The sequence below is a fragment of the Saimiri boliviensis genome, chromosome 9 (assembly GCF_048565385.1).
Source record: "Saimiri boliviensis isolate mSaiBol1 chromosome 9, mSaiBol1.pri, whole genome shotgun sequence".
In the NCBI taxonomy this organism is placed as follows: Eukaryota; Metazoa; Chordata; class Mammalia; order Primates; family Cebidae; genus Saimiri; species Saimiri boliviensis.
In genome coordinates, this window is record NC_133457.1 from 55,949,401 (window position 1) to 55,962,282 (window position 12,882).

Sequence of the window (12,882 nt, forward strand, 5' to 3'; positions counted from 1 at the left end):
ATGGAATGAAATATTCAAAAATGTGTCTATGACCATGAAAAGAATTTGTCTGGCACATCTGTCCAAACCTATTCATTCTGATAATATTTTTAAAATATGAATTACACGTGTACCTACTGAAAATTACTGAAAGCAAAAGTTAGAAGCTAATTAAGGTTTAACTTGTGACATTTAGCTTGGAAACCTTATTTTCTCCTAGTAGCTTAATGCATAGATTAAAAAATCATCTATTTTTTATGTTTCAATAATTCAATATATTTATAGAACACAAGTGTTAGTACCATAAAAATTATAATGAATTAGTCTAAAGTTTACCATATAATAGGAGATTTTTGCACAAATATTTATAAATTTTTTTTTTTTTTAGTTTGTAATTTGAAAGCTATGGCTAATAAAGGCTGGAGATAATAGGATGAAATGTCCTGCAAAAGGTTAATATTTTCAAACCCTGAAGTGTAACTGGACATGCAATATGTGGAGATGATAGCAGTTGGTTGCAAAGGAAGGGAATAAGAAAGAAGAAAGCACTGGAAAAGGCCATGTATCTTTTAGAGGTGACAAACTGACATGATTTAGAAGAAGTCTTCAAATAAGATAGTAGGAGGAAATTTGTTTTTTGTTTTGTTTTGTTTTGTTTTTTTGAGACAGAGTCTTGCTCTGTTGCCCAGGCTGTACTGCAGTGGTGAAATCTAAGCTCACTGTAACTTCCACCTCCACAGTTCAAGTGATTCTCCTGCCTCAGCCTCCTGAGTAGCTGAAATTACAGGCGCATGTTACCACACCCAGCTAATTTTTTTTCGTATTTTTGGTAGAGATGGACTTTCACCATGTTGACCAGGCTGGTCTCAAAATTCTTACCTCAGGTGATCCACCCCGCCTTGGCCTCCCAAATTGCTAGGATTACAAGCCACTGTGTCCAGCCAATAATTCGTACTTTTATAAATATGTTGTGTGGTGGCAAAGTTTATGCAATTAAAACGGTTGGGAAAGATGACTCTAACTGTGGTATTTAGTATAAACCAAGTTGAGAAGAGGCAGGATGAGCAATGAGGATGCTGTGGCAGTGATGACAGCGAAATAGAAAATGTCTGACAACCTATAGGAGTAGTTGTTAGATAGGGAGCAAAATATAAAAGGAATTGTGAATGATGTAAAGATAATTGATAGCACTTGGTGACAAAATAGATATCTTTGAAGAAACAGGTCCCTCAGAGACTTGATCTTGTATCTTTTATCACCTTGCTTATTGTCTTCAAGGGCGTCTTATAAGAAACATAGAATGTTCTCTGTTATATCCAGAGAACATCTGCTCCACTTTGGAAAATTAAACATGGCAAAATCAAATAACCTGAACATTTCCTTTTCCCGAGAAACCAAGCATTTGACAAGGGATGGCTTTTGATTCTCAAAATAAATAATTTCATTAAATGTTGACTTTGAATTTAGAAAATTGCTTAGAATAGCAGGAAGATGAAACACTGAGGCAAAACTGATTTTGCAGTGGTCTGGATGAATTACAACCACATCCCTATAGATTTTAGATTTATTGAAAAAAATTCTCCATTTTTAACATACTGAAAATAGTTTTATTAAAATGTCTGTCTATGCAGCTCAACTAAATCAATTCTATTTTGACATGATAATTCGGAACTATGTTAAACATCACTTATAGCTCTGTGCCAATAAATAAGTTAAATATAAAAATGTCTTTCTGACAAAAAATGAGAGGAAAGAAGTGAAGTCATATAATACTAAATTTAGATAAAAGGACCATAATTACTTTATTAAGATCAACATTGGCCTTAGAAATAAAGCTAACCATTTTTATTTAACTGTGCTCTATAATTTTGTTAGATTTCCATTTTTTTCCCATTCCAAAACATGGACTACTGATGCCAGGAAGGATAATACTTTTATTATAAGGATGTCAGAAATTTGGGAGGAAATCAAGGAATTGTCTTTATACCAGAAAAAACAGTATGTCTGATATATACTTTGTCACAAATACAGATAAGAAAGGACTTCAACATAATGGGAGAATTTAGAGGCTTAAACACTAAGGTTTAGCATATAGGCCCCTCTCCTACCTTATTTGGGCTCTGCTTCTCTGTCTTCACTGTCCCAGGGTAGAAGACTTTATGTGATTGGGAATATGGTTGCAAAGAGGTCCAGCTTACAGTGTCCTTATGGCTTCTGATTCAAGAGAAAGAGAGCACCTTTCCTAACTACTGCTCCAGCTTAAACAAAAAAAAGTTGAAAAGGAAAAGGTCTAGAAAAGTGTCTGGTTTATTTATTTACTCATGGAATATATATTGAAATGAGTTGGGGTTAGGAGATGGGGATGGGAGGAATGAAGTCCACTTGGTTTTTTAAATGGAAAGTGGAAAGGTTAGCTCCCCAAAGGAGAGGATGTTATGCAAACAATACAGGCATACTAAGCTCACAATTGTTTCTGGTGGGGAAGAAAGGGCTCCTAATTTATTAATAATCTTGGAACCAATGTTTATAGAAAAATGTTCAAACTTCTCAAAATGTTATCAATATGACCTCAGTTAATATTTCTAGGCTTTTCCCCTTTTTTTCCTTCTTTGTATGTTTCTTCTCACCTCTTCCTGGTCTAATGATTCAGCCATACTGCCTGGTTTTGCTGCTTTCTGGATTTTTGTTTGCTAATTCTATGTTCCTGTAATATCTTTTAAAAAATAGACATTTAATACAACTACTATGATTTGAACGTGTCCCCAATAAGTTCAAGTGTTGGAAACTTAATTGCCAATATAACATGATTAAGAGGTTGGATCTTTAATTGGTGATAGGGTCACCAGGGTAGAACACTCATAAGTGAATTAATGCCTTTATTATGGGAGTTAATTTTTTTGCAAGAGGGATGTTATAACAGTGAGTGCAGCTTGCTCTTATGGTCTCTGATTCTTTTGCTTTCCTGCCATGTTATGAAACAGAATGAAAACCCCTGCAAGAAGCCCTTGTCATACCTTTGGACTTTTCAGACTTCAGAACCGTGAGTCAAATGAACTTTTCTTTTAAAATTACCTAGTCTGTAGTGTTCTGTTACAGTAGCAGAAATCAGATTAAGACACCACCCTCGCCGTATTAGTGAAATATTCTTTTACTTTCCCAAGTAAAATCGTTTCTTCTGTTCTGTGAAGGACCTTGTATGTGGTTATCCCAAGGACAAGTGGGAGTAGACAAAGCAGGCATCTTGCTTTCACACTATGAGGGGGTCCAAAGTCAAAGTTGGATTTAGAAAAGAAAGCAATCTTACGTTTCTTCATTATGAAGCATTATAAAGTAAGTCCACATCCTTGCATTTACACATGTCTCTGTGGGAGGCAGGGTTGTGCAGCATGTAAGAGCATGAACTTTTAAGTTTGTATTTTAGTTCTGCTACTCACTAGCTGAGTAATCTAGTGCATTAACCTCTCTAAGGCAAACTTTTCTCATCTATGTAAGGGGATATAAATACTAGTACCTATTTCAGTGGACTATTGTGATAGACAGTGATTATTAGATCTAATTGTTTCATCATATTATTCAAGTTGTGGGTATTCTTACTGATTTTTATGCCTGCTGGTTTTATGAGCAAGTGAGAGAGATCCATTAAAATTTCCTAGTCTTTCAGCTCTGTCAAGTTTTGTTTTATGAAAGACTGTACTATTAGGTTTACATCAGGTTAAAATGTTATATATTCTGTTTTCTTTTTTGTCAATCTGGCTCTAAGATTTTCTTGACATTAGCTTTTATTAGTCTTAATATAATGTGCCTAGGCTGTATTTATCATACTTGTGGTTTGTAATGCTTATTAAATTTTGTGTTCAATAATGGTCATGTTAGGTCTATACCTTAATTTATCTCCATAATTTTTTGTTTATAATATTTGAAAATCAAGAGGAAACAAAATGTAGAGACAAACATATCATATATTCAGATAATGGTGTTCTCAAAAATTTAGGATAAAAATATTCATATGTATCTAAGATACATGACAAGCTTGAGAAGTCTGAAAAGGGTCATGGGTACTATACACATTTCTGGACTATACAGAAATTCTATTAAAAATAAAAGGCTCTTCTTACTATGGCCTGGCTTCCTATGGTCATTTTTGTTTTTCCTCTTTAGCTTGTTTCTTCTTCTTCCTTAGACCATGTATGTTTCCTCTTCTTTTTTATAGATCTAGTAAAAGTAAAGACAGAATGTCAGCTATATCTTTATTACTTAAGTAAGAGCTATTTAAATGCCTTTAACCCAGATTATGTCTAATTTTAACAAACATTTTCTATTAACTAAAGATAAGTTATCCTGGATATCTGAAATTTGAACCAATATTAGGAAAGGAATATTAGAGGCTAGAGCCTCTAATGGGCTTTGATAGGAATGCAGCAATAGTGGCCTTGTCTTCAAAATCATGGGATATAGAGACTGCAACAGAATTGCTTCTGAGTAACTGAGGCATAAAGAGCTGCTGATACAGTCAAGCTTGCCTCTTCTTGAGGAGCACCAACATCTGTTATTTTTAGGATTCTGCGTAGATTTCTTTTAAACTGGCATTCTTGCCTAATGATGTTATCTAGGCACCATTGGAAACTGAAGTGGACATAAGAATATGCCAACAGTCCTTTCCTGTCGTGACTCTATCTAGCTTGTTGAATGGGCAGTTTCACAGTGCTTGTAGGATAGTTCGGAAGCTCACACAGCTCCTGGCTACTTACTACTTTGTCTAGCTGTATTTCTGGCTGGACTTGACACACTAAGAAGGTCTTCAGTTGACTGCTGCCTTTGAGAGAACATGGGAGTCAAATGTGCAGGAAAATTCCATTTTAATTCTAAAGTTTTATTTCCTGTTTAATCAAAAATTTTTAAGAAATGATTCACACTTACAGCAAATTGTTTCACAAGTCCAATATTTTTGGAAGCCCGACTTTAACTGTGAAGGTTAAAATATGGAAAGAAAATTTACTCTGAAGATGAATACATTGAAATACATCAGAAAAATACTAAAAAACTCAAGACATGTCTGAGTTGGCATTTTATTTTTGCCTACATTTATATTTATGTCTGTGCCATAACTATCTACAGAAGATATATTGTTGATGGTTGAGAGAGTGTCAGCAGTTTTGAATGAAGCCAAATTTTTTCTAAATGCAGAGTTGTCAGGAAAGTAAACTTTCTATCTACTGACGACTAAATTTAAGCAAGCATGGATGGATTATACTTTTCAGTTCTTTACAATAGATAAATAATATGCTTGTGTGTGTGTGTGTGTGTGTGTGTGTGTGTATAGAGTTATCAAAATAAATATTTTTTTCCAGTACATTCTAGTAGTTTTATCATTTGTTAAAATCTTTGTGTAAGATATCTGATTCCATCAATACTTTTTTTTCCCCATGAAAAGCATAACTATACATTTTACTGTGATTTGTTAACTAATGGCTATTAAAAAGGAGACTTTTTTTGAGATTCACTGGCTTTTGGCTGTGCCACTAATATCCACATTTTGCTGCTATGTGGCCCCCATCTGCATCCTTGTAAGGTCTTCACTCAAGGACTGATTAATTATTCCTGGGAGTCTCTATGATGTCTAAAGTGTGACCAAGTAGGGTCATCTTTATTCTTTCACTCTGACCTCTTTTTCTGCTCCCTAGAAATGATTGTTAGTGGGAGTTATGACTCATCCCTGTCATGGGAACGTCTTTTCTTTCTAAGGATTATCCTTTTGTATGTAGGTTTCAGCTTTTTGGAAACTTCTGAAGCACAAAAGCTTCAAAGTCATACATGGAAGTGCATTTTCTTACATAATCACTTTGTTCAAGCCAAGTTATGTGCTTCACAAAATCAGAAAGGAAAACACTCTTCTAAATTATTCGGTTGACTTGGTCCATAGCAGCTCTGTTTTCTCCTAAATCTTTGTCTTTTAAAACCCCAAATGATATGACTTTTTTAGCTTCTTTTAAAATACCGGTATCTCCTGACTGCTCAAAACTAAATGCATAGGATTGTAATAGGGGGCTCTCTCTTTTCACTGTCTTGTTCCTGGCATCACCAACTCATTGCCTTATTTGGCAGGGGAAAAAAAAAGAAACCAAAGCAAATGTTAAAATGGAAACAAAACAAACAAAATTCTAACTTTATTCCTCAGCAATACAAGATTTCGTGACGCCCTGTCTTAGTCATTCAAAATTCTCATGTTACAAAGAATATCCATTTTTGGATGCACTTCCTTATTTGAGGTTTTTCATTTTCGGTTTCTATTTCCTTCAGAATAAGTCACTGTAATTATTTTTTATCCATATATACCTACATATTATGTGTATGTATAAATGTATACATATACATATATGTATATGTACACATACATACATGTGTAATACAGGTGCACATATGTATATATGAAACAAATTATGCTTTTATGTATATAAAAATATGTTTTTCTATATAATATTTATATGTATTTACATATACATAATATCTATGTATACATACATATGTAACTGTATAAATGTATAATTACACAGCTGTTTTACATATATAATATGTATCTTTATATGTATGTATCTGAATCTATATATAAACATAAAAATACATATTATGTATGTAAAAAGTTTAGATTTTGTTGAGCCCTTTACTTCAAAAAGTATCCACAGCCCACTTCAGTTCTTACCTTTGTATACTTTTATGAAGCTTCTGACATTGGGTACTGTGGAAGGCAATGAGAAAAAGTTAATTTAGTAAATACCTTTCTACTATGCTTGATGAAAGGGTAGTGTCCTTAAAGATGCAATTACCTTTTAATTTAGCTCACCTTCCTCTCTCAGAGGTTTTGCAAATAAACAAATATATTTGGTTTTCCAAAGCAAGGTTTCCTCCCTTCATTTCTTCCTCACTCCCTCTTTTTTTCTTTCTTCCCTCCTTCTTCCCCTTTTTCCTTCTTTTCTCCATTTTTTCCATTCATATCCTTCTTTCTTTTTGGTCCTAATTAAGGCAGAGATTTAAGCGATATAAATACGTTTGGCCTAGTTTTGACATTGCAACAAATTATCTACAAGAGACTCGGTGGCATTTATATTCTTGTCTTTCCATTTGTTTGCTTCTCCTTTGCAATCTCTTTGCTTTTTTGGGGGCCAAATGGGATTGTTCTTAACTACTTTCTTAGGTTAGTGCTAGACAAAATACAAGTTTTCAGCAGCATAGTGGAAGATAACTTGTTAAAATATTTCATGTTAAATACTAACATAAATTCTGTTTAGGTGGTCACTTTTTTAAAAAATTCCCTTGAGAATAATTTTTCAATGTAAATTTATCATTTAAGGTATCCTTTTAAGAGCCGAGCTTAGAGTGAGTTCTATGTACTTGGTTTATAGAATTGATAGTAGAAATATTTGACGTAAAATACTAGTTTTCCAGATTTAATCAATTTTAATGAAGTCATTTCATCTCACTTTCATGCTCTAAACCACACATGTCATGCTTCTATTTTGTGTGCAAAAAACTACATTACTTCCCAACTTAGATTTATTCAAGATGTTTGTTTGGTTTCTTTTAGATTCTAATTATGTTTGCTACATTTAAAAACTATATTTTTAACAGTAAACTACATGTTTCCACCACAAATTTATGGCTGACCACTTTCCCTGGACTCATGGCTCAGGCCCCATGTTTAGTGGTAATTTTCTGAAGTCATGTATTTTGCTTTCCACTGCTGTCTGTTAAACTAATTCTCTGTTCCATGGTTTTCCTACTCCACCCTTCATTCCCTCTCAGGAAAGTGCCACACTGAGGAAGTGCTTTTCTTTTTAGTGGTAAATCACAGGAGTAACACTCACTTTGTAACTTAAGGTGTTCCCTTTCCATAGTTACAGATTTTGTTTCTTTTTATTAGTAAGTTAATAAGACCTTTTTTGGTTGCAAGAATCAGAAGACATTCTGAAAACTGACATAAAGCCAAAAGAGAATTTATTGATATAACTGAACATCTCTGACAAAATTGTATTCAGGCTCAGATGTATCAAGGTGCTCAAAAATCTATTACCTGGAAGCTGTTTTTCTCATGTCTCAGTTATGCTCCGATCTATGTTGTCCCCATTCTCAAGGAGATTGTGTTGCTGACTTAGGAATCTGTTAATTTTCATCTTCATAGCTTAGAAAACCTAGGAGAATGAGATTCTTTGTTATTTTCCCTGTGCTTTCTCATACCGACCTTGTCTGCCTCCAGAGTTCATTGTGGGCTAAGGGGTTGTAATGCTCTGATTGGGACTGATGCCCGCACCAGGAGCCTGGAAGATTAGATGAACCCCACATTTACCTTGGACCAGTGGTCTAAGAGTCCAGGAATGGTAGTTTTCCTAGAAAAACTTGGCTACTGATACTAGAAAAAGGGGGAATGAATATATAATCCTCAAGGAAGTAGTTGTGGATACTTTTCCACTAAAATTTTCAATGTATTCCTTCAGGATAAAAATTGACTTCTGAAATGAAGTATTTAAGGTCCTGATTATTTTTACTTTCTGAAACATTGGTCTAATTACACTTGTCTAATAATTAGTCCCCTTATAAACTAGATAACTGTTTTTAATTATGTCACCGCTCTCATTTCTAATACATTCCTCTCTTTTGTAAAAGTGTTACAATACTCCAGTCCATCCCTCAGTAACCTTCTAAATTCAGCCATTTTAAAACATTGCCATTGACAAGTCTAGTTCATGATGTTTTGTCTTTGAACTCCAATTAATTTTATTGTTTATAGTGTTGTCAAATATTATCTTTTGTGTGTGTGTGTGTGTGTGTGTGCATGCACATCTGTAGGAGTCACAAACTGCAACTTGCTAGTTGTATTTTAGAGATAATTTATTGGAAAATAACTAGTAAGGGCCAAAAATCTATACATTTAGTAATGGATTTAAATTAGACTGATATTACTAACTTGAGTTAACAAGTTATGTGGATGTAATCAGTTATTACGAAGCCATTTTATATACTTTCATGGATGCTTTGAAAAGCATTTTTACAGCAGGGCACAGCGGCTCACGCCTGTAATCCCAGCACTTTGGGAAACCGAGGCAGGCGGATCACCTGAGGTTGGGAGTTTGAGACCAGCCTGGCCAACATGGAGAAACCCTGTCTCTAATAGAAATACAGAAATTAGCTGGGCATGGTGGTGTATGCCTGTAAGCCCAGCTACCTGGGGGGCTGAGGCAGGAGAATCACTTGAACTTCAGAGGCAGAGGTTTCAGTGAGCCGAGATGGCACCATTGCACTCCAGCCTGGGCAACAAGGCTGAAACTTCGTCTCAAAACAAAAAAACGTAAAGAAAAAAGAAAAGCATTTTTACATACATGTGAAATACCTTCTTTCTGAGAGGCTATGAATGTAGATTATGGCATTTCTATGCATTAGTTTGTCGATTATTTTCATCTTTCTTGATATATCTGCTACCATAATACTAACTATATGTTTTTTGTTTATATCTTGTGACTTTTAATACATGATGGGTTTTTAAATTTTTATTAACTCATTGGCTCTTTCATATAACCTGATAAAAAATACTTGATTAATTAGAACTTTCATTTTCTGCTTTGACATCTTCATTCTTAACTATATTTGTAATTCTTAACACATCCTGAATTTATTATTTTTACTGACTTATTATTTGTATAAATCAACATTGACATTCTAAAGCTTAAAAATTGGGATACAGTAAAATGAGATTATTGTTAATATATCTGCCTAGGCATTTTACTCTGAAAAAAAGAAATAGTTTTTGGACTGAATTGTGTCTTCCCCAAGTCAGAAGCCCTGGCCCCCAATATGACTATTATTGGAGCTAGGGCCATTCAAGTGGTAAAGTTAAATTTGGTCTTTCCTAATGGTGGGGCATTATTCCAATAAGACTATTGTCCTTAAAAGAAGAGGATGAGACATCGTGGGTGTGTAAGAGCAGAGTAAAGCCATGTGAGATCATAGCATGGAGGTTGCCATCTGCAAACCAAGGAGAGAGGACATGGGAGAAACCAAACCTGCTAACAACTTGATCTTGGACTTCTAGCTTCCAGAGCTGTGAGAAAATAAATTTCTATAGTTTAAACCACCAAGTCTGTGGTAATATTTCATGGCAGCCCTAGCAGATTAGCAGGTAAAAGCAACATTATTGTATAGTATTTGTCTGCTTTAGTTTAAAAAATTGTATTAGTTTAGGATTTTTATATTTCAGTAAGGGTGTTTTTGTTGTTGTTGTTGTTGTTGTTGTTGTGGTTGTGGTTGTTGAACCTGAAAGTGTGTCGTATTTTAGGTTTGGACTTACTGTAGTCATTTATCACTGAATCTGAATTCCAAAATAAAAGTTTCATAAACTCACCCATCATGTTATACTTCCAAGGTTTGTACCTTACAAATGGTAATGAAGTACCTTTTAAAGCTAATTTTAGCTTTCTAAGAATAAATTTGGAAACTGAAATAGTGTCGTAGATCTTGGGGACAATATATATTATCTCATTGGGTAGAATTTTGTTAGGAAAATCTACACATTGAAATTGGTATATCCTCAGTGCATTGTGATAAGACAATAAACATTCTTCTTAAGAAAAGGGGGAAGAAGAAAGAGATTTGGGGCTCAATAAGGTTGGTCTCTTTCTTTCTCTCTGTCTCTACCATACAATATTTCTAATTTGGCATAAGTCCCTTATTATTCATCAGCACACTAATGTGATTATTTTTAGAACAGACAGATGCTTGGATCTTCTAGGACTTTCAGAAGTGCTTATTTTGCATCAGAGGGATTATAAATCTACTGCATGTGATTAAAATAAAGACACAAGCGGACTGATATATAGATTTGTGATTTGGACACTCAGCAATATCAAAGGTTTGGCTCATAAGCTGCCAAAAGAACTATACAATTTAGTCATGTAAATTTAAATATGGCAAGTTGATGAAAAGTGTCAGTTAGGTTACATGGTGATATAAAGAGTAAGATAATAATTGGTTAGCTGAGTTTTTTTTTCCTTTTTCCATTTTGTCTGTAATTTTTGAATGATTATATTTTTAATTGGATGATTATGATTTGAGCTTAGATTTGAGATAAACATTGAAGGAAGAATGCAAATTATGGAGATACTAACATTTTTAAGCATACTCATAACCATTTGGAATGAAACAAAAGCAATATTAATAACAAACAGTAAGAGCTGTGTGTTCTGTGCCAGGTACTGCATTAAATTATTGTATTAGTCCATTTGCACATTGCTATAGAGAACTTCTGGAGACTGGGTAATTTATAAAGAAAAGAGGTTTAATTGACTCACAGTTCTACAGGCTGTACAGGAGGCCTGGCTGGAAGGCCTCAGGAAACACGTAATCATGATGGACAGTGAAGGGGAAGCAAGCATATCTTCACATGGTGACAGGAGACAGACAGCAAATGGAGAAGTGCTACACACATTTAAACAACCAGATCTTGTGAGAACTCACTATCAAGAGAACAGCAAGGAGGAAATCTGCCCACATGATCCAGTTTCCTTTTACCTGGTCCCTCCACCAACATTGGGGATTAAAATTCAACATAAGATTTGGGTGGGGACACAGAGCCAAACCAAATCAATTATTAAAATATGCTTGTCATGTTTAATCCTTCAAGTGACCCGATGAAGAGGGTATTATTTTATAGATGAGTAAACTAAGTCACATATGGTTATTCATCTGTGAGGACACACAGCTAGCAAGGGATTTGAACTTAGACTATCCAGTTATAAGATGTAAACTGTTTTATCTGTGAAAACTACACAACCTTTCTGTTTGCTGAGGTGAACACGTATTAGGTAATTTGTTTAGTAACAGGTTTAAAATATTTGCAGATGGTACTGCATTTTTTATAAAAATATAACATTTTAAATAATTGCTTTTCTAGATAAGTTGATTAAGTTGCACTCTCGTTTCCCAATGATTGATAAAATCATGGATAGCTGGGGTAAAGAGTCTGGTCTTTATTTTAAGCCCTTATTTATTATTAATGAAAATAAATAAACTACCAATTGCATAAACTTTTGAATTTATATGAGGATTTAATTCTTTTCAATTCAGTGAAGCCTTGCTATAATTCTTCCTTGGTAAGGCATTTACTAGTACTTACTTTGTTGTTGTTGTTGCAGATGAGGCAAAGGATACAGGTTTCTAAATAATATGCTTTAGACTATGTGGTAAGCTGTAAAGTGGAGCTTTTTTTTCTTGCTTTTTTCATTAAAATTATTATGCTCTTGAAAAAAATGTATAAATGTATTAGGGATACTTTTGCAGTTTTAGAGTTTGTAAAACAAGTATTTCCCAAAGTGAATAATCATATATTTAAATAATTAATAAGCTAAATTAATAAACTAGTTTAATATACACACAATATATAAACACACACACACAAAATCTATACAGTTTACGTGTGTGTATATATATTTATATATATATGTATATTATTTGGAAGCAAATTTTCTGGTTTCATTTACTTACTTTCAGTATTATTTTGTGGAAGAAGATCTAAGACAGATTCTTCCCTTTCCTATCCCTCTTGGCTGTAACGGATTGAAAAATTGACCCCCAAAGTCAAATGAGGTAAACTATAATATAGGTTTATCACTGGTAACATTAGATGGTAGAGAGTGGGTGGACCTGAAGCCAAAACAAGGCCTTCTCTTTTAGGGCCACAAACCCTAAAATAGTGGGGTAGACCGACCTCTTAACTGAGTATCAGAAGGGAAGTTGAGGCAGAGAAGAGGCTTTGATGGGCCGCAGAAGGGAGATGCGTTTTTTCTGCCCCTGGTGTGGTGACTACTAGAGCAGTTCCACTATGCTTGAGTTCTGGGAAGCCACAAGTAAGAGAGAGGCTAT

General features: G+C 34.2%; 1 long non-coding RNA gene across 1 annotated transcript in view; it reads left to right on the forward strand.

Moving 5' to 3' along the window:
* The first annotated feature begins 317 nt into the window (after positions 1-317).
* The window catches only part of LOC141585649 (uncharacterized), a 419,671-nt gene continuing 407,106 nt past the window's right edge, over positions 318-12,882 (forward strand). Inside the window, exon 1 of the long non-coding RNA XR_012519251.1 lies at positions 318-3,019. This is a non-coding gene — a long non-coding RNA (uncharacterized LOC141585649). The remainder of the gene's footprint in view (positions 3,020-12,882) is intronic.